General features: G+C 42.4%; 1 long non-coding RNA gene across 1 annotated transcript in view; it reads left to right on the forward strand.

Moving 5' to 3' along the window:
• Positions 1-14,938: 14,938 nt before the first annotated feature.
• Positions 14,939-21,180, forward strand: part of LOC138663106 (uncharacterized) — a 133,865-nt gene continuing 127,623 nt past the window's right edge. Inside the window, exon 1 of the long non-coding RNA XR_011318120.1 lies at positions 14,939-14,991. This is a non-coding gene — a long non-coding RNA (uncharacterized lncRNA). The remainder of the gene's footprint in view (positions 14,992-21,180) is intronic.

Here is a 21,180-nt window from a genome sequence, read left to right on the forward strand (position 1 = left end):
TGGAAACCAAATTTTTTTTTGTTAGGGAGTTATAAGGGTTAAAAGTTGACCAGCAATTTCTCATTTTTACAACACCATTTTTTTTTAGTGACCACATCACATTTGAAGTCATTTTGAGGGGTCTATATGATAGAAAATAACAAAGTGTGACACCATTCTAAAAACGACACCCCTCAAGGTTCTCAAAACCACATTCAAGAAGTTTATTTACCCTTTACGTGCTTCACAGGAACTGAAAAAATGTGGAAGGAAAAAATGAACATTTAACTTTTTTTTGCAAACATCTTAATTCAGAACCATTTTTTTTATTTTCTCATGTGTAAAAACAGAAATGTAACCATAAATTTTGTTATGCAATTTCTCCTGAATACGCCAATACCCCATATGTGGGGGTAAACCACTGTTTGGGCGCACCGAAGAGCTTGGAAGTGAAGGAGCGCCGTTTGACTTTTTCAATGCAGAATTGGCTGGAATTGAGATCGGACGCCATGTCACGTTTCGAGAGCCCCTGATGTACCTAAACAGTGGAAACTCCCCACAAGTGAGACCATTTTGGAAACTAGACCCCTTAAGGAACTTATCTAGATGTGTGGTGAGCACTTTGAACCCCCAAGTGCTTCACGGAAGTTTATAACGTAGAGCCGTGAAAATAAAAAATCGCTTTTGTTTACACAAAAATGATCTTTTCGCCCACAAATTCTTATTTTCACAAGGGTAACAGGAGAAATTAGACCACAAAAGTTGTTTTGCGATTTCTCCTGAATACGTCGATACCCCATATGTGAGGGTAAACCACTGTTTGGGCGCACCGCAGTGCTTGGAAGGGAAGGAGTGCCGTTTTACTTTTTCAATGTAGAATTGTCTGGAATTGAGATTGGACACCATGCCGCGTTTGGAGAGCCCCTGATGTGCCTAAACAGTGGAAACCCCCCAGAAGTGACACCATTTTGGAAACTAGACCCCTTAAGGAACTTATCTAGATGTGTGGTGAGCACTTTGAACCCCCATGTGCTTCACAGAAGTTTATAACGTAGAGCCGTGAAAATAAAAAAATCACATTTTTTCTACAAAAATGATCTTTTTGCCCACAAATTTTTATTTTCACAAGGGTAACAGGAAAAATTAGACCACAAAAGTTGTTGTGCAATTTCTCCTGAGTACGTCGATACCCAACATGTGTGGGTAAACCACTGTTTGGGCGCACCGCAGAGCTTGGAAAAGAAGGAGTGCCGTTTTACTTTTTCAATGTAGAATTGTCTTGAATTGAGATCGGACGCCATGTCGCGTTTGGAGAGCCCCTGATGTGCCTAAACAGTAGAAATCCCCCGCAAGTGACCCCATTTTGGAAACTAGACCCCCCATGGATCTTATCTAGATGTGTGGTGAGAACTTTGAATGCCCAAGTGCTTCACAGAAGTTTAGATTGCAGAGTCGTAAAAATAAAAAATATTTTTTTTTTCCACAAAAAAGATTTTTAGCCCCTAAGTTTTTATTTTCACAAGGGTAACAAGAGAAATTGGACCCCAAAAGTTGTTGTCCAATTTGTCCCGAGTATACTGGTACCCCATATGTGGGGGTAAACCACTGTTTGGGCGCACGGCAGAGGTCGGAAGGAAGGAGCGCCGTTTTGGAATGCAGATTTTGATAGAATGGTCTGCAGGCGTTATGTTGCGTTTGCAGAGCCCCTGATGTACCTAACCAGTAGAAACCCTCCACAAGTGACCCCATTTTGGAAACTAGACCCCCCAAGGAACTTATCTAGATGTGTGGTGAGAACTTTGAATGCCCAAGTGCTTCACAGAAGTTTAGAATGCAGAGTCGGGAAAATAAAAAATATTTTTTTTTCCACAAAAAAGATTTTTTAGCCCCCAAGTTTTTATTTTCACAAGGGTAACAAGAGAAATTGGACCACAAAAGTTGTTGTCCAATTTGTCCCGAGTATGCTGGTATCCCATATGTGGGGGTAAACCACTGTTTGGGTGCACGGCAGAGCTCGGAAGGAAGGAGCGCCGTTTTGGAATGCAGACTTTGATAGAATGGTCTGCGGGCGTTATGTTGCGTTTGCAGAGCCCCTGATGTACCTAACCAGTAGAAACCCTCCACAAGTGACCCCATTTTGGAAACTAGACCCCCCAAGGAACTTATCTAGATGTGTTGTGAGAACTTTGAATGCCCAAGTGCTTCACAGAAGTTTAGAATGCAGAGTCGTGAAAATAAAAAATATTCTTTTTTTCCACAAAAAAGATATTGTAGCCCCCAAGTTTTTATTTTCACAAGGGTAACAGGAGAAATTGGACTGCAATAGTTGTTGTCCAATTTATCCCGAGTACGCTGATGCGCCATATGTGGGGGTAAACCACTGTTTGGGCGCACGGCAGAGCTCAGAAGGGAGGGAGCACCATTTGACTTTTTGAGCGCAAAATTGGCTGTCGTGTTTGGAGACCCCCTGATGTACCTAAACAGTGGAAACCCCCCAATTCTAGCTCCAACCCTAACCCCAACACACCCCTAACCCTAATCCCAACCCGATCCATAATCCTAATCACTAACCCTAACGATAATCACAACCCTTACCCCAAAACAACCCTAATATCAACCCTAACCATAACCCTAATCATAACCCCAAATCCAACACACCCCTAATCCTAATCTCAACCCTAACCTCAAACCTAACCCTAATCCCAATACACCCCTAATCACAACCCTAACCTTAACGCTAATCCCAAACCCTAACCCTAATCCCAACTCTAACCCTAACTTTAGCCCCAACCCTAGCCCTAACTTTAGCCCCAACCCTAACTTTAGCCCCAACCCTAGCCCTAAGGCTACTTTCACACTTGCGTCATTTGGCATCCGTCGCAATCCGTCGTTTTGGACAAGAAACGGATCCTGCAAATGTACCCGCAGGATGCGTTTTTGCCCATAGACTTGTATTGCCGACGGATCATGACGGATAGCCACACGTCGCGTCCGTTGTGCACTGGATCAGTGTTTTGGCGGACCGTCAGCACAAAAAAAGTTCAATGTAATGTTTTTTTGTACGTCGCATCCGCCATTTCTGACCGCACATGCGTGGCCGTAACTCCGCCCCCTCCTCCCCAGGACATAGATTGGGCAGCGGATGCGTTGAAAAACTACATCCGCTGCCCACGTTGTGCACAATTTTCACAACGTGCGTCGGTATGTCGGGCCAATGCATTGCGACGGCCCCGTACCGACATAAGTGTGAAAGAAGCCTAACCCTAAATTTAGCGCCAACCCTAACCCTAAATTTAGCCCCATCCCTAACCCTAAATTTAGCCCCAACCCTAACCCTAAATTTAGCCCTAACCCTAGCCCTAACCCTAGCCCTAACCCTAGCCCTAACCCTATCCCTAGCCCTAACCCTAGCCCTAACCCTATCCCTCTGCTCTTCTCCTGCCGGCTGGCAGATGGAGACAGATGGAGGGCGCACTGCGCATGCGCCCGCCATTTTCTTTTCCCCAGAAGATGCCGGCGGCCAGATGGAGCAGCAGGAGGACCCAGGGACACCGGTAAGTATAATAGGGTCTCTGAATCCCCCTATTTCTCTGTCCTCTGATGTGCGACCACATCAGAGGACAGAGAATTACACTTTGCTTTTTTTTTTCTTTTTGCGGTCGCCGGTAAACAGTTAATTACCGGCGATCGCAAAACAGGGGTCGGTAAAACTGACCCCGATCATGCTCTTTGGGGTCTCGGCTACCCCCGGCAGCCGAGACCCCAAAGATTCTCCCGGGGCCAGCCGGGCGGCGCCCACCGGGAGCCACGAGGAGCACCGGGGGAGATAGGTGAGTATCGGGGGGCGATCGGGGACCCCTTTTCTCTGTCCTCTGATGTGCGATCACATCGGAGGACAGAGAAATTCAAAAGAGATCGCGTTTTTTTTTTTTGCGATCGCCGGTAAACGGTTAATTACCGGCGATCGCAAATGCGGTGTCGGTACAAAACCCCCCGAATCATGTTCTCTGGGGTCCCGGCTACCCCCGGCAGCCGAGACCACGCATAACATCCGACTCTGGGGGGCGCTATTTACTTTTTCCACAGCGCCGTTAATTAACGGCGCTGTGGTTTAAGTACCCTTAGCGGCCGCCGTTAAAAGGCGTATCGGCGGTCGCTAAGGGGTTAAGGTTATGTAACAATAACAACCCTTTTTGTTCTTACAGGTCAGAAGTAAAGTTGTGTCCTTAAGCTATTAGGACCTAATACAAAATCTGTTAGGGGGTCCTCCACTTACCTCGGGAACCACCTGACTACCATTGTCTTCTTTGGGACCCGCTAAGGATCCTGTTCCCATGTGCAAATGCCGCCTTGGAACCCTTTATAGTTATACCGCGGTCAGAAGCGCTGCACCTGTTCTGGACAGACCGTGGGCGCTACATTCACTATACATACATGGACACAGTTAACAAATGAGTGCAGTCAATTAATACAAAAATATGCATCTAAAAATAATTGTTAAGTGGATTAACGGTGACATGTCAATAAATATGCAAATAGAAGTATAAGTGAACTTTGCTTTTTAATTAATTTTCTTCAGAGCGTTAAATAAATTATCTGCCTACATGCAGAGTTTAAAGAATTAGAGTTCTGCTTCTGGTTGCTAAGATAGAGATGCTCAGCAAAACTTCATTAAATGGGGACAGAAAATGATTGAAAGTTCTCCCAGTACATGACACAATACACACCTGTATATTAAAAGGTTCTCGATCTAGGTTTCACTGTGTTTGATTATGATGGAGCAACTCATGCCCCCCATAAGTGTTTGATGGACTAACCTGTCAAAAGTCTACCCATTTTTCTTTGAGTTTAATGTGTATCAATTGAGAACCCATTAGAAGATCAAAATAAAGTTGACTTAAGAGACTAAATGCCAAAAAATAACAACAAAAATAACACGCGCTATACGTTCCCTGCCGATCCTATGGCACCACCTTATTATTATCTGCCTGTCCTTGTTTGCTGTGCTGCATCGATAGCATGTCTATCTACATACACTGCATCTAATTACTGGCCTTTGCAGCATATAACTACCAATAGAGCCAGTGATTCCAAGAGGTACAGTAGGTGGGCACGCATGTTATTGCTGCAGCACAGGAAATAAAGATGTGAAGCAGCTGGGGTAATGGGGGATTTAACAGGTGAATAACGGTTCTCTTATCATTTTACACCATTCCCCACCTACTTATTTTCTGTAAGTACTAGAAATCTCTAAATATTGAAGAAGACTCCACTGCCTAGAGTAATTTACAGCTATTCGTCATTAATTGAATTCATAATGTGTAACGTTATTTTCAGACAGATATATATAATACTAGATATTCATAAAGTATCAACAGAAAAGCAGCACTCACCCATATCCTTAGCCTAAAAGTCCTTTATTGCATTTATGTGGACATCTTCCCAGTGATGTGCAGGTAACAACAACATAAATTCGATGCAAATATGGCACATTCGGATTCGAGATCGGAAACACGAACAAAATTTTAAAAAATTGGTAACATTTGGTAAAAAGTGCGGGAAAAATATTTGTGTTGCCACAAAAGTATTTTCAGCACTTTTGCAACGATAATGGTGGTGTATTATGAGGGCTTTGCATGTGTTTGATGAGGGGAGAGGGTTTGCAGAGCTCAGAGGAGCGGCATTCTTGTAAACTGTTTTTTGTTTGTTTTTTGCTTTTTTTTTCCTAATTTTATGTGTACACATTGCGGCTAGCCAATGAGAGCGCAGGAAACTTCCTAGTGTCATACAGTAGGGGATCTGACTTTAAAATAGTTTGTAGCATTTAGTGTGTTATAGAGGCCTGATCCAGAGGCCACCAAACAATTTTTCTGTTCCTAATGTCGTACAATAGAGGACATCTGACTTTCAAATTGTTTGTAGCATATCTTCTTTGTCATACAGGCATCATCCAAACTTAAACAATTCTTTCTTCTGTGACTAACGCGATACAGCACTCCATATTTCACCTTGGAATTTACTGTCGCTAAAATTCAGCTGTTTGCAGGGTGGTGCAGAGTTTAAAATCTAATTTTTTGTAGCAAATACTGTGCTCCTATCACACTATCTGAGCAACATGCCTGTGTAAAAGAGAGGTCATGGTGGAAGGGGAATTAGGCTTGGTGTTCAAGGTGAATGTGGGGTAGGTGGTAAGGTTAATGAAAGCACTAGTGAACCAACAACGTCAAGTCCTATGCAAAGGCATCTGACAACGTATGTTACTGGACGAGCTACTCCCCTACCTATCTTTGGCAGATGCAGTATGCCTTGCTGATGAGGCCTAGAAAGAGCATGTGCTCGAGTGGATGGCAAGGGCAGCTTCAAGTAGCCAAGCCTCCTGGGGGGAGGTGATCCTGATGAGACTAAGATATCTGAGGCTCATGTGGACTGTACTGTGATGTCAGGGCAGGAAGAGGAGAAGGGGCGACTCCAAGGGCCCAGGGATTCAAGCTTCAGGAGGCTAATTTGCATATTCCAGGTGCCTTCTGGGAGAAGCGAAGTCTCCCTAAGCTAGAAGATCGTTGGGTACAGCCGGGACCAGCTGCTTTGAAAGCATCACCAAACCAGGGATTCAAGCTTCAGGAGGCTAATTTGCATATTCCAGGTGCCTTCTGGGAGAAGCGAAGTCTCCCTAAGCTAGAAGATCGTTGGGTACAGCCGGGACCAGCTGCTTCGAAAGCATCACCAAACCAGGGATTCAAGCTTCAGGAGGCTAATTTGCATATTCCAGGTGCCTTCTGGGAGAAGCGAAGTCTCCCTAAGCTAGAAGATCGTTGGGTACAGCCGGGACCAGCTGCTTCGAAAGCATCACCAAACCAGGGATTCAAGCTTCAGGAGGCTAATTTGCATATTCCAGGTGCCTTCTGGGAGAAGCGAAGTCTCCCTAAGCTAGAAGATCGTTGGGTACAGCCGGGACCAGCTGCTTCGAAAGCATCACCAAACCAGGGATTCAAGCTTCAGGAGGCTAATTTGCATATTCCAGGTGCCTTCTGGGAGAAGCGAAGTCTCCCTAAGCTAGAAGATCGTTGGGTACAGCCGGGACCAGCTGCTTCGAAAGCATCACCAAACCAGGGATTCAAGCTTCAGGAGGCTAATTTGCATATTCCAGGTGCCTTCTGGGAGAAGCGAAGTCTCCCTAAGCTAGAAGATCGTTGGGTACAGCCGGGACCAGCTGCTTCGAAAGCATCACCAAACCAGGGATTCAAGCTTCAGGAGGCTAATTTGCATATTCCAGGTGCCTTCTGGGAGAAGCGAAGTCTCCCTAAGCTAGAAGATCGTTGGGTACAGCCGGGACCAGCTGCTTCGAAAGCATCACCAAACCGAATTTTTGCCTGTAGGACATTATTGCAAGAGAGCTTGGCTGAGTAGATTACACAAGAAGGAAAACACACAGCAAGTCAGCAGGATCTAGGAGCAACATGGCAGATGTGACAACCTACATGGTGAGCTGCAGCATGTGCTACATGTTCACAGATCGACCAGAAGAAGAATCCAATTTCACCTGTCAGAAGTGTAGACTAGTGGCCCTTTTAGAAGAAAAGGTGCGGGGTCTGGAAGAAAGAATAGCAACTTTGAAACTCATCAAAGAGAATGAAGACGTTCTAGACAGAACAGAAGCATCTCTACTGGTCACAGAAGGTGAAAAAAGTGTCAGAGAACCTCCAAAAGCAGATGAGTGGAAGCATGTGACCAAAAGAAGCAAGAAGACCATGGAGAAATCACCAACCACACAACTGAAGAACCGATATCAAATCTTTGTAGAGGATGAAGATGGCACACCTAAGAATGAAGCAATACCAGCAAGCAAAAAAGAAAAGGGCACACAGCAACAAGTGACAGCAAAAAGTACAGCCAAGAAGCAACGAAGAGTGGTGGTGGTGGGAGACTCACTACTGAGAGGCACAGAAGCAACCATCTGCAGACCGGACATAACTGCAAGAGAAGTATGCTGCCTTCCAGGTGCGATGATCAAGGATGTGACCGATAGGATACCAAAGCTCTTCAGCTCCAAGGACGTCCACCCATTTCTTCTGATACATGTTGGCACCAATGACACGGCAAGGAAGGACCTACCGACAATCTGCAAGGACTTTGAAGAGTTGGGGAAGAAAGTAAAGGAACTGGATGCACAGGTAGTTTTTTCTTCTATCCTTCCAGTAGACGGGCATGGCACCAGGAGATGGAACAGGATCCTTGATGCAAACAACTGGCTAAGACGATGGTGCAGACAACAAGGATTTGGATTCCTGGACCACGGTGTGAATTACTGGTATGATGGACTCCTCGCCAGAGACGGACTACACCTCAACAAACCTGGGAAACACACATTCGCCAGAAGACTCGCTACACTCATCAGGAGGGCGTTAAACTAGAAGAAGAGGGGACGGGAAGAAAAACATTAGACTCGAACAAAGACGACCCAGGAAAACATATTCAGAAGGGAGGTAAGAACATTTCTAAAACAATCCACAGTGAGGAGATTGGAACAAAACAAAATCCTCTAAACTGCATGCTCGCAAACGCCAGAAGCCTGACAAACAAGATGGAAGAACTAGAAGCAGAAATATCTACAGGTAACTTTGACATAGTGGGAATAACCGAGACATGGTTAGATGAAAGCTATGACTGGGCAGTTAACTTACAGGGTTACAGTCTGTTTAGAAAGGATCGTAAAAATCGGAGAGGAGGAGGGGTTTGTCTCTATGTAAAGTCTTGTCTAAAGTCCACTTTAAGGGAGGATATTAGCGAAGGGAATGAGGATGTCGAGTCCATATGGGTTGAAATTCATGGAGGGAAAAATGGTAACAAAATTCTCATTGGGGTCTGTTACAAACCCCCAAATATAACAGAAAGCATGGAAAGTCTACTTCTAAAGCAGATAGATGAAGCTGCAACCCATAATGAGGTCCTGGTTATGGGGGACTTTAACTACCCGGATATTAACTGGGAAACAGAAACCTGTGAAACCCATAAAGGCAACAGGTTTCTGCTAATAACCAAGAAAAATTATCTTTCACAATTGGTGCAGAATCCAACCAGAGGAGCAGCACTTTTAGACCTAATACTATCTAATAGACCTGACAGAATAACAAATCTGCAGGTGGTTGGGCATTTAGGAAATAGCGACCACAATATTGTGCAGTTTCACCTGTCTTTCACTAGGGGGACTTGTCAGGGAGTCACAAAAACATTGAACTTTAGGAAGGCAAAGTTTGACCAGCTTAGAGATGCCCTTAATCTGGTAGACTGGGACAATATCCTCAGAAATGAGAATACAGATAATAAATGGGAAATGTTTAAGAACATCCTAAATAGGCAGTGTAAGCGGTTTATACCTTGTGGGAATAAAAGGACTAGAAATAGGAAAAACCCAATGTGGCTAAACAAAGAAGTAAGACAGGCAATTAACAGTAAAAAGAAAGCATTTGCACTACTAAAGCAGGATGGCACCATTGAAGCTCTAAAAAACTATAGGGAGAAAAATACTTTATCTAAAAAACTAATTAAAGCTGCCAAAAAGGAAACAGAGAAGCACATTGCTAAGGAGAGTAAAACTAATCCCAAACTGTTCTTCAACTATATCAATAGTAAAAGAATAAAAACTGAAAATGTAGGCCCCTTAAAAAATAGTGAGGAAAGAATGGTTGTAGATGACGAGGAAAAAGCTAACATATTAAACACCTTCTTCTCCACGGTATTCACGGTGGAAAATGAAATGCTAGGTGAAATCCCAAGAAACAATGAAAACCCTATATTAAGGGTCACCAATCTAACCCAAGAAGAGGTGCGAAACCGGCTAAATAAGATTAAAATAGATAAATCTCCGGGTCCGGATGGCATACACCCACGAGTACTAAGAGAACTAAGTAATGTAATAGATAAACCATTATTTCTTATTTTTAGTGACTCTATAGCGACAGGGTCTGTTCCGCAGGACTGGCGCATAGCAAATGTGGTGCCAATATTCAAAAAGGGCTCTAAAAGTGAACCTGGAAATTATAGGCCAGTAAGTCTAACCTCTATTGTTGGTAAAATATTTGAAGGGTTTCTGAGGGATGTTATTCTGGATTATCTCAATGAGAATAACTGTTTAACTCCATATCAGCATGGGTTTATGAGAAATCGCTCCTGTCAAACCAATCTAATCAGTTTTTATGAAGAGGTAAGCTATAGGCTGGACCACGGTGAGTCATTGGACGTGGTATATCTCGATTTTTCCAAAGCGTTTGATACCGTGCCGCACAAGAGGTTGGTACACAAAATGAGAATGCTTGGTCTGGGGGAAAATGTGTGTAAATGGGTTAGTAACTGGCTTAGTGATAGAAAGCAGAGGGTGGTTATAAATGGTATAGTCTCTAACTGGGTCGCTGTGACCAGTGGGGTACCGCAGGGGTCAGTATTGGGACCTGTTCTCTTCAACATATTCATTAATGATCTGGTAGAAGGTTTACACAGTAAAATATCGATATTTGCAGATGATACAAAACTATGTAAAGCAGTTAATACAAGAGAAGATAGTATTCTGCTACAGATGGATCTGGATAAGTTGGAAACTTGGGCTGAAAGGTGGCAGATGAGGTTTAACAATGATAAATGTAAGGTTATACACATGGGAAGAGGGAATCAATATCACCATTACACACTGAACGGGAAACCACTGGGTAAATCTGACAGGGAGAAGGACTTGGGGATCCTAGTTAATGATAAACTTACCTGGAGCAGCCAGTGCCAGGCAGCAGCTGCCAAGGCAAACAGGATCATGGGGTGCATTAAAAGAGGTCTGGATACACATGATGAGAGCATTATACTGCCTCTGTACAAATCCCTAGTTAGACCGCACATGGAGTACTGTGTCCAGTTTTGGGCACCGGTGCTCAGGAAGGATATAATGGAACTAGAGAGAGTACAAAGGAGGGCAACAAAATTAATAAAGGGGATGGGAGAACTACAATACCCAGATAGATTAGCGAAATTAGTATTATTTAGTCTAGAAAAAAGACGACTGAGGGGCGATCTAATAACCATGTATAAGTATATAAGGGGACAATACAAATATCTCGCTGAGGATCTGTTTATACCAAGGAAGGTGACGGGCACAAGGGGGCATTCTTTGCGTCTGGAGGAGAGAAGGTTTTTCCACCAACACAGAAGAGGATTCTTTACTGTTAGGGCAGTGAGAATCTGGAATTGCTTGCCTGAGGAGGTGGTGATGGCGAACTCAGTCGAGGGGTTCAAGAGAGGCCTGGATGTCTTCCTGGAGCAGAACAATATTGTATCATACAATTATTAGGTTCTGTAGAAGGACGTAGATCTGGGTATTTATTATGATGGAATATAGGCTGAACTGGATGGACAAATGTCTTTTTTCGGCCTTACTAACTATGTTACTATGTTACTATGTTACTATGTAAGGGCGAGGAATGTGATAACACAGAGGATGATGATGATGAGGTGTTAGATTCCAGTTGGCTTGAACATAGAGGCACACAGCTGAATACGTGATCTGAGGAGGAAGATGAGGAGGTTAAATTGCACCATACGTCGCAGACACATAGTGATGCAGCTACAACGAGCAATGCATCCTCAGCCACAACTGTGGTTGTGACCAGCAGGGTCCGTGGGTCTGCAGCTTGCAGGGGTGGCAAGGTTTGCCTACCCTGGGCCTTTTTTGACACTGCAAAGGATGAGGCAACTCACGTAATGTGCCAACTTTGAAAAAAAACTGACTAGAGGTAAAAAGTCAGTTGAGCGGGGAGGCCATATCGAATTTTAGGGTGCCAACCTCCGCTGCTAGGTAGGTCATCAGTGTATAAGTGACTCCTTAGGGCCACTGTAGGACTGCTAAACTACACTGTTTTTAACCCCCTGCCCAGTATCTAGGCAATATTCCTCTATTTCAAGGGCCTGGGAGGTGCTACTTTTATGTCTATTTTCTAGAAAATTGTGAGTGTATTGTTCTTAATAACCTTTAATATTAAATGTTACTTTTTAAGGGTTTTTTTTTTTATTTTTGATTTTTGATCAAAATCACAACCAATATATGCTGGTTTTGGTTTAGTGGACTTCAGTAAGGGCAGTTTCTGTTGAGTGTAAAAGGGAAACCTGATAGTAAAGGGTCACGAAGAGAGTTATCAGAGGGATGCAAGATTAGATGAGAATGGACCAAGTGTTCCAGGAGTTAAGAGATGATACATTAGAGACCGGTCTGTAGTTGGCAGTATAGTTCTGTTTGAGGGCTGATTTTTCTAACAATTGGGCTATGACAGCATGTTTGAAAGTGGAGGGAAAAATACTGGAAGAAACAGATAGGTGAAATATTTTGGTTGGGTAGCGATGGAAAGGGAGAGAGACTGGAGGAGGTAATAAGGTCTCTTGTGAAGGTAATAGGATGAGAAGAAGTGAGGAGCCTGGTAATTTCTTCTTGTGTGACTGGTTCAAAAGCAGAAAGAGCACTGGATGAAGTGCAGGGGGAAAGTGATCCATTCTATTAGGGGTTTGGGAGATAATTTCCTGCCAGATATGGTCAATTTATTCTTAGAAATCAGTAGCAAAATTGTCAGTGCTGAGGTTGGTGATAAGGGCTTGCACATTATGAATCAGGAGGGAGTGAAAAGTGCCAGATAGTCATATTGGATTATTGGATAACGGGGTTATGAGGATGGTAAAGTTGGCTTGTTTGTCGTGTATATAGTTACAAACATAGGTTGTAAGGTCAAAGAAAGAAAGGTAAAAGATTTTGCAAATCTGTATTTATATGAGCTAGAGAGTCAGTAGGGCTCTAGCAGAACAAACATGACCATGCATCAGCCAGATAGCCTATTGTTATCCAAGTTTAACATAATGCTTTATTACTCACTGCTGGGAAATTGAAGACTTGCTGACAAGTATTCACAAAGATAAAAGGTGATTAATGGGAGATTCAGTGGTGACAAATCTTCTAATTAAACTTGAAAAAATAAGCACGGTCACAGGAGCGCAGAGATGAAGCCAGGACAAAAATATTGGTGTAAACCACAACGCGTTTCAAAGATACCCCGTCTTCATCAGGTGGAAGTTCAAGTTTCATTTGTTCCTTCTCGAAGGTGCACAGCTGGAGCTGCATTAAATCCTGCTTTCCCTTTTCAATTCCCTTGCTGCCCTCACAGCACTCCTAAGAGACCGCTATTTTCCTGACTTACAAATCTTCTAATTACCGTATATACTCGAGTATAAGCCGAGATTTTCAGCCCAAATTTTTGGGCTGAAAGTGCCCCTCTCGGCTTATACTTGAGTCACGGTCTGTGGCAGGGTCAGCGGGTGAGGGGGGGAGAGGTCTGAGGCATACTTACCTAGTCCCGGTGATCCTAACGCTCCCCCTGCCTGTCACACTGTCTTCGGGTGCAGCAGTTCTTCCCCTGTACAGCGGTCACGTGGGACCGCTCATTAAACTTATGAATATGGACTCCACTCCCATAGGGGTGGAGCCGCATATTCATTTCTCTAATCAGCAGTAACGGTGACCGCTGATAGAGGAAGAAGCTGCGGCACCCGGAGACCAGCTGTCCGGGAGAAGGAGCCAGGGACGCCGGGAGCAGGTAAGTATGTCAAATTTACCTGTCCACGTTCCACACGCCGGGGCGTCGCTCCATCTTCCCGGCGTCCTGTCCCGGCGTCTCTCCGCTCTGACTGTGCAGGTCAGAAGGCGCGATGACGCATATAGTGTGCGCGGCGCCCTCTGCCTGATCAGTCAGTGCGGAGAGACGCCAGACCGGACGCTGGGGAGCTGCAAGCAAGAGAGGTGAGTATGTGTTGTTTTTTTTTTATTGCAGCAGCAGCAGCGTTATATATGGCACAGATTTATGTGGAGCATCTATGGGGCCATAATGAACGGTGCAGAGCATATATGGCACAGCTTTATAAGGAGCATCTATGGGGCCATAATGAACGGTGCAGAGAATTGTATATGGGGCACAGCTTTATATGGAGCATCTATGGGGCCATAATGAACGGTGCAGAGCATTGTATATCGGGCACAGCTTTATATGGAGCATCTATGGGGCCATAATGAACGGTGCAGAGCATTGTATATGGGGCACAGCTTTATATGGAGCATCTATGGGGCCATAATGAACGGTGCAGAGCATTCTATATGGCACAGCTATATATGGATAATCTATGGGGCAATAATAAACGGTATGGAGCATCTATTTTTATTTTTGAAATTCACCGGTAGCTGCTGCATTTTCCACTCTAGGCTTATACTCGAGTCAATAAGTTTTCCCATTTTTTTGTGGCAAAATTAGTGGGGTCGGCTTATACTCGGGTCGGCTTATACTCGAGTATAAACTGTAGGTGTTTTTGGGAGAGTCATTTTAGAAAAAAGGAATTTCCAAAGCAGATAATTTTTTGTAATATTATGCAACGAATATAACTCAATTCTCAATTTAACCCCACCGGAGGCAAAAAAGCATTTAGAATAGTTCTTTGGTCCATCTCTCAATTGGAATGTGAGTAGTGAATCTTTTGGTTGAGCTTCATTTGAGGAATACGTAATTAATAAGTTATGGAAACCAATCCATTCCCATCCCTTGGTGATATTGTTGTAACATGAATGATTTCATCACTGATCTCCTATAAATTACTCAGCATATGGCCTTGTATTTTTATTTTGTCTTGATACAGGAAAGATATATATCTTGGTACTGTGTTAGCCAGTAGATAGAAAAATATTTAGATTTAGAATTGAGAGGACTCTCAATTCTAAATATTTTTCTATATTGTCTTCATAATTCTGGAGAAATTTTATTGAGGTTGTGTTAGGCCATACATTAAAGAGAAGAGTAAAAGTCAATTCATAGCGATCACTGAAAGCAACAAAAACAAAACTATGTGTATCTCACCCTGTTTTACCTTGGTTTGTACATCTGTGCTTTCTATACTGCAGGGGCGAAGAATGTTTCCATTCAGATGAGGCCCGGTTTGGCGCATGGAGAGGTAGGACATTAGTAATACAGACCATTCATAGTTAGGTACACCTTGATGTGGCTCGATGGCTTTTTTGTTCTTTGATCAAAAAACGCTTAGTATATTTTAATATTGATATCAATAGTGGATTGACTGCCATACATAGGAATGCTGTAGTCATGTTGGTTGCTGGCATTATTGTTATTGGCCAGCAGCAAAGCGTCATCAGGTCTTGTATAAGAGACCGGTGATGCGATGCTCGGCACATTGTCCTTTGGAAGCAGTTCAGGGAGAGTTGATCTAGGGGAGAGAGCTTACATAAGAACAGGCATATAGGCAGTGTTTAATTGATATTGCAGTACTATTATATCGCTGCTGCACCATTAAAACAAGAGTCCTTTTCAGGGATACATACTGTCCTTTCTCTAGTAAAAGCGCTGTTACCTGCATTTAGTATAGGGATAGCTGGTGTAAGAGGGATAATTTTGAATTTGAGTCAAAAAGGCATGGTTTATTGCCTTAGTGCATTTACGCATGTGTTTTTAGCCTTGTTTTAATTAATAAATAATTTAATTAAAAAAATTAAGTGGGGTTCCTCCTATTTTTAATAACCAGACAAGATAAATCAGACAGCTGCAGGTTTATATTATCAGGCTGGGAAATTCCATGGTTATTGGTAGTGACGAGCGAGTATACTCGTTGCTTGGGTTATCCCGAGCACGCTCGGGTGGTCTACGAGTATTTGTAAGTGCGTGGAGATTTCGTTTTTGTTGCCTCAGCTGCATGCCTTACAGATGATAGACAGTCTGAATACATGTGGGGATTCCCTAGCAACCAGGCAACCCCCACCTGTACTCAGGCTGGCTAGCAGCCATAAACCTGCAGCTGCATCAACAAAAACTAAATCTCCGAGCAGTTACAAATACTCGGAGACCACCCGAGCGTGCTCGGGAAAACCCGAGCAAAGAATACACTCGCTCATCATCATAGATATTGGGCCATTCCAAGCATAAAAATACAGGCTTGCAGCCACCCCAGAATTGGCACATCACATTAAATGCACCAATTCTGGTGCTTTTGCCCTGCTCTTCCCGATTGCCCTGGTGTGGTGGCAATTGGGATAATAGTAATAGTAGTTGGGGTTGATGACAGCTGGGATTTGTCAAAAATCACAGCTGCTATCAACCCCTGGGGTTAGTAATGGAGAGGTGTCTATCAAACACCCTTATTACTAACCGGGTAATGAAAAATAAAAACACACACAGAACAAAACAATTTATTTCAATAAAGATTCCTCCACACTATCCCTCGTTCACCAATTTATTGAAAAAAAAAATCCCATGAAGGTCCGAAGTAATCCAACGAATCTAAAGTATACGGGAAAGATAGAAAAAAAAGCAATAGACACTTCCTTGTTCACCACTTTATTACCCAAATTGTTGCCATGCAGGTCCGATATAGTCCACGTTCCCCGATTCTGTCTCCGGTGCCTGTGAATAGCAGTAAAGTGACCGCTATTCACAGGCGCCAGGTAGTGACTATGAATGTCATCAGAGAAGCCGGGTCTCGCTGCACTCAGTGTACTGACATGATATAGACACAAATCTGTTGCAGATTTTACTGTAAATTCCACATCAAAACCTGCATGCTTTACGTATGGATTTGGGGGCGGATATGCCACAGTTTTTAGTTATGTATTGATAACAAAGAGTTGCATCTCAAACCTTATTCTGTCTCACACCGTATATCATTTTACATGCACATATTTTTCAATAGAATGCGGATGACATTTGTGAAAGTCTCCACTTTCTGCAGTTGTAATCTGTTGCTGTTTTCCTCTTACTAATCAAGATGAAAAAATCTGCAGCATTTCTGCCGCGTGTGAATGTAATCTAAGACGGTCATGTCCTTTCTCTAGTTATCAAAGGAGAGGATGTAAAAAAAAAATCAACATTATTTGCACTGCGCTATATTAAATTGGTTGCTAATATACTTTATTTTGCAAGAACCTACATTATTTTATAAAATAGTGAGACAAATCTTACTGGCATTTATTGACTGAACTAGAACCTACCGTAGCAAGTACCACCACCAATTAGTTAAGTGGTAGCGTGGCGGTAAACTGGTAAACTGATTACCGCTGGTAACAATGAAGCTCAATTTCAACCAACAGGGAGTTTTGTGTGTTCTCCAATGTTCCCCACGGTCCAAACACGTAATGGAAGGTTAATTAAATGTCCATTAAGACGACTTTAATTTATGTAAATTGGCCCTGTTGCAGTAACTGTGTGTCTGTGACGGGTAAATTATATTGTATGCTCCTCCAAGGTAACCACCTATGCATTAGAAGAAAATATAGTTTACAAAGTGATGATATTAATTGAAATATAACAATGATGTTAAAGAGGTGGTCTGAAAGTAACATTTATTTTAATCCTAAATGTCTGTCTATTTAATGTAATAATCTAATTTTTTTTTCTAATATACTTTAATTAAAAAGTCTTACTCTAACTGCTTTATTTTTTTTTACCTACTTCCTAAATTATGATGCTTTGTTTGAGAATGGCCAGTGCATCAGGGGGCAGAGGCTGCAGCAGTAACCCTGAAATGAAGGGTCATCAGTGACGTTCGTTTCATTGGCCTGGTCTAGTTCCAGCTGTACTGAGCATGAATCAATTCTTATGTATGCTCAGTCGGATCTTGTCTCTGTGCACTATTCTTTTTAATGCACAGTGACAGTGCACTCCCTCATCAGCTCTAATGAAAAGTGAATAGCTGGCAAGAGAGCGCACTGTCACTGTGCATTGTAAGAAGAAAACCTGGCAAGCGGAGACTAGCCCCAACTCCACAAGTGATGTCACCAAAGTATTATCAAACAGGAAGTAGGTTAGAAAAAATACAATAAAGGAATTAGATAGCACAGTGAGGGAACAGCAGGATTAGAAAATATATTAGATTGCTACATTGAAGAAACAGACATTTAGTATTAAAATAAATGTTAGTTTTATACCCCTACTTTAACTGTATTGAGCAACTTGGTAGATTTATAAAACAGAAAAACATTTGGGCAGAGTTACTAACTTCGTCTAATTTGTTAACAACCTAAACATAAAGTGCATTTATACTCGCAGGTAGAAGTTGACTGGTCGTCCTTTAAAAGCCTGTTTAGATAGACCAACAGCACTTCTGATGCACACAAAACGATCAGTAATATGATAAACTGTCATTGTTCTTGGCAGCACATGTCCTGTTTACACAGGATGAGCATAAAGGAAATCTATCAGCAGGATTTCACACACCAAACTTGGAACTGATATGCAAATAAGGCTCAAGGGCTATGGCAGATCGGAAGCCAATGTCACTTTGGCCCTATTCTCCTGCCAGCGCCGCCTCTTCCTATTTGACTGACAGGCTATGATCTGTGACTTCAGGCAATGGAGCCATCAACCAAGTAGGAGTAGGCAGAGCTGGGTGGGAAATAGAGCCAGAGTGATGAAGGCTTCAGATCTACAAAGATCCCTTCAGCCTTATTTGCACATCAATTCAAACACTGATTTTTCAGTAATGGAGGAACAGATTGGCCATGTAATGGTATTGCTGGACTTATCTTTGAAAGAGCTCCATACACATAGAAATAATTTGAGGTGTGAAATCCTGCTGACAGATTCCCCAATGAGAGGATTGATGGATATTCATTTAATTCGTTCTGCAGCCAGCAGTGTAAACAGCCTATAAAAGCAAAACGTGGCAAATTTTTTAACAAAATCCAATTTCAAAAATTACTTTTATCTGAAAATACATGCACTTAAAAGGAATCTGAAAGTAGGTTTTAGCTATGTAATCTGATGATAGCAGGAGATAGAGTCTGAAACACAGAATTCAGGGATGTGTCACTTGTTAAAGTGCATGCTTTTACTAACTGTGAAGGATTTATCACTAAGAGATTAACATTACTGGACTACATTAGTCTGGCAGTGCCCCCTCCCTCTGTGATAAGCAGCTCACTGTCTATGGACTTTGTACATGGCGAGCCTGGTGTGGGCGGGATTAGCTTTCTCAGCTCTGCTTCGCTCTATATCTATAAGATCTGATTGTGTGAGAACGGCTGCACCCAGTAAACTAAGTGATATATCAATGAATTCAGTTTCTCTCTGCCTATGTTTTGCAGCTCTCAGATGAGGTAGCAAAAACCTGATGACAGATTCCCTTTAAGAAATATAAAAACCTGCCCCAAAGTTGTCTAAGTCTTTTAGTTGCTACCTTTGTGTTTTATCAGAAATACACTATGCACCTTAGGAATTCCCAGAAGCAAATATCGGTGTTATCAAAATATATTTGCCTAATAATCCCACAGACAAAGGAAACATCTTTATTTGAAGCCATTAAAACTTCCCTTTTTAATGAATATTTCTGCTATTGCGAACTATTCTCGGTAGAGCACTGCAGGTATGCATTCTCTCTTCCTTTTTACTGCCATAATTGTGTGTGCAAAGGAAATATTAATGTCACTGGTGCTTTAAATTAGCTCCTTGGAGATAGATATTCCTTACACAGTCCCATATTAACTTTTTTTCTTCTCTCGAAAAAAAAACCCAACCTGTTATTCTGTTGATATTAGATGTATTTATCATTAAATTTCATGTAGGTTCAGAAAAGAACCTTATAAACAGTCCCAATGAGGGCACATTATAATATTTTAATTGAAACATGTTCTTTACACCCAGAAACACCATTCCACATCATAGCGCTTCATATTTTTATTTTGATGGTCCTCCCTTTTGATATCTCACCTCAAGGAGTTAATGCAGTTCCTGAATATATTGTTATAAGCCTAATTATTTTTCATGTCTTCATTTCATTAATGAATTGATTTTTTTTTTTTTTCCGTGCGTCCTCTTCCCTGTTGGTTTTGTTTAAACCTCCTGGTGGGAGAAAAGAGATTCATTTTGTAGTGCCTTAATGAAACTGTATGCTACATTAGATGTAACCATTTGGTACGCTCTGCCAACATCACCATTATGCATAATGAGAGTCTTTGTTGCTATTCCCAAACTAATACCGTCCTTTAATATCTGTAGCACTCATAATATTTGTAATACGTAAAAGCATTTCATAAACATGCCAGTCCAATAACCGCACGATGGACAATGGTACCATACCGATCGTATAGACGTTATCCATGCACTTGCAAACGCTAAAACCTGCAATTGGCTGCAGCGGTTGCATTGGTGTGATGTCATTGCAGGAGGATGCAATGGAATCATGGAAGAAATGTCAGCAGAAGTGACTATTGCATTAACATTTGGGCTACACTAAGGCCGGCGTCACACACAGCGTATGAAAATACGGTCCGTATATTACGGCTGTAATACGCTGAAAAGTCCCGAAAATAGTGGTCCGTAGCTCCTCCGTAGGCAGGGTGTTTCAACGTTTTTTGCGCATGGCATCCTCCGTATGTAATCCGTATGTCATCCGTACTGCGTGTTTTTATCGCAGGCTTGCAAAACCGACATACGGCTATACAAGGGATCCATGTGTTAAAAAAAAAAAACATATATACTGTCTATGTATATATATATATATATGTCAGTAGACACATATATGTATATATAGTAATATTTCATCCAGCGCGATATAGCAGAAAGCCGGTAATTCAATTACCGGCTTTTGCTTTCTCCTTCCTAAACCCGACATGATATGAGACCTGGTTTACATGCAGTAAACCATGTCTTCTCCCCATTTTTTTTTTGCATATTCCACACTACTAATGTTAGTAGTGTGTCTATGCAAAATTTGGCAGTTCTAGCTATTAAATTAAAGGGTTAAATGGCGGAAAAAATTGGCGTGGGCTCCCACGCAATTTTCTCCGCCAGAGTAGTAAAGCCAGTGACTGAGGGCAGATATTAATAGCCTGGAGAGGGTCCATGGTTATTGGCCCCCCCCCCCTGGCTAAAAACACCTGCCCCCAGCCACCCCAGAAAAGGCACATCTGGAAGATGCGCCTATTCTGGCACTTGGCCACTCTCTTCCCATTCCCGTGTAGCGGTGGGATATGGGGTAATGAAGGGTTAATGCCACCTTGCTATTGTAAGGTGACATTAAGCCAAATTAATAATGGAGAGGCGTCAATTATGACACCTATCCATTATTAATCCAATACTAGTAAAGGGTTAAAAAAAAAACACACACACACATAATTAAAAATTAATTTAATGAAAA

Source organism: Ranitomeya imitator, chromosome 1, assembly GCF_032444005.1.
Source record: "Ranitomeya imitator isolate aRanImi1 chromosome 1, aRanImi1.pri, whole genome shotgun sequence".
NCBI lineage: Eukaryota > Metazoa > Chordata > Amphibia > Anura > Dendrobatidae > Ranitomeya > Ranitomeya imitator.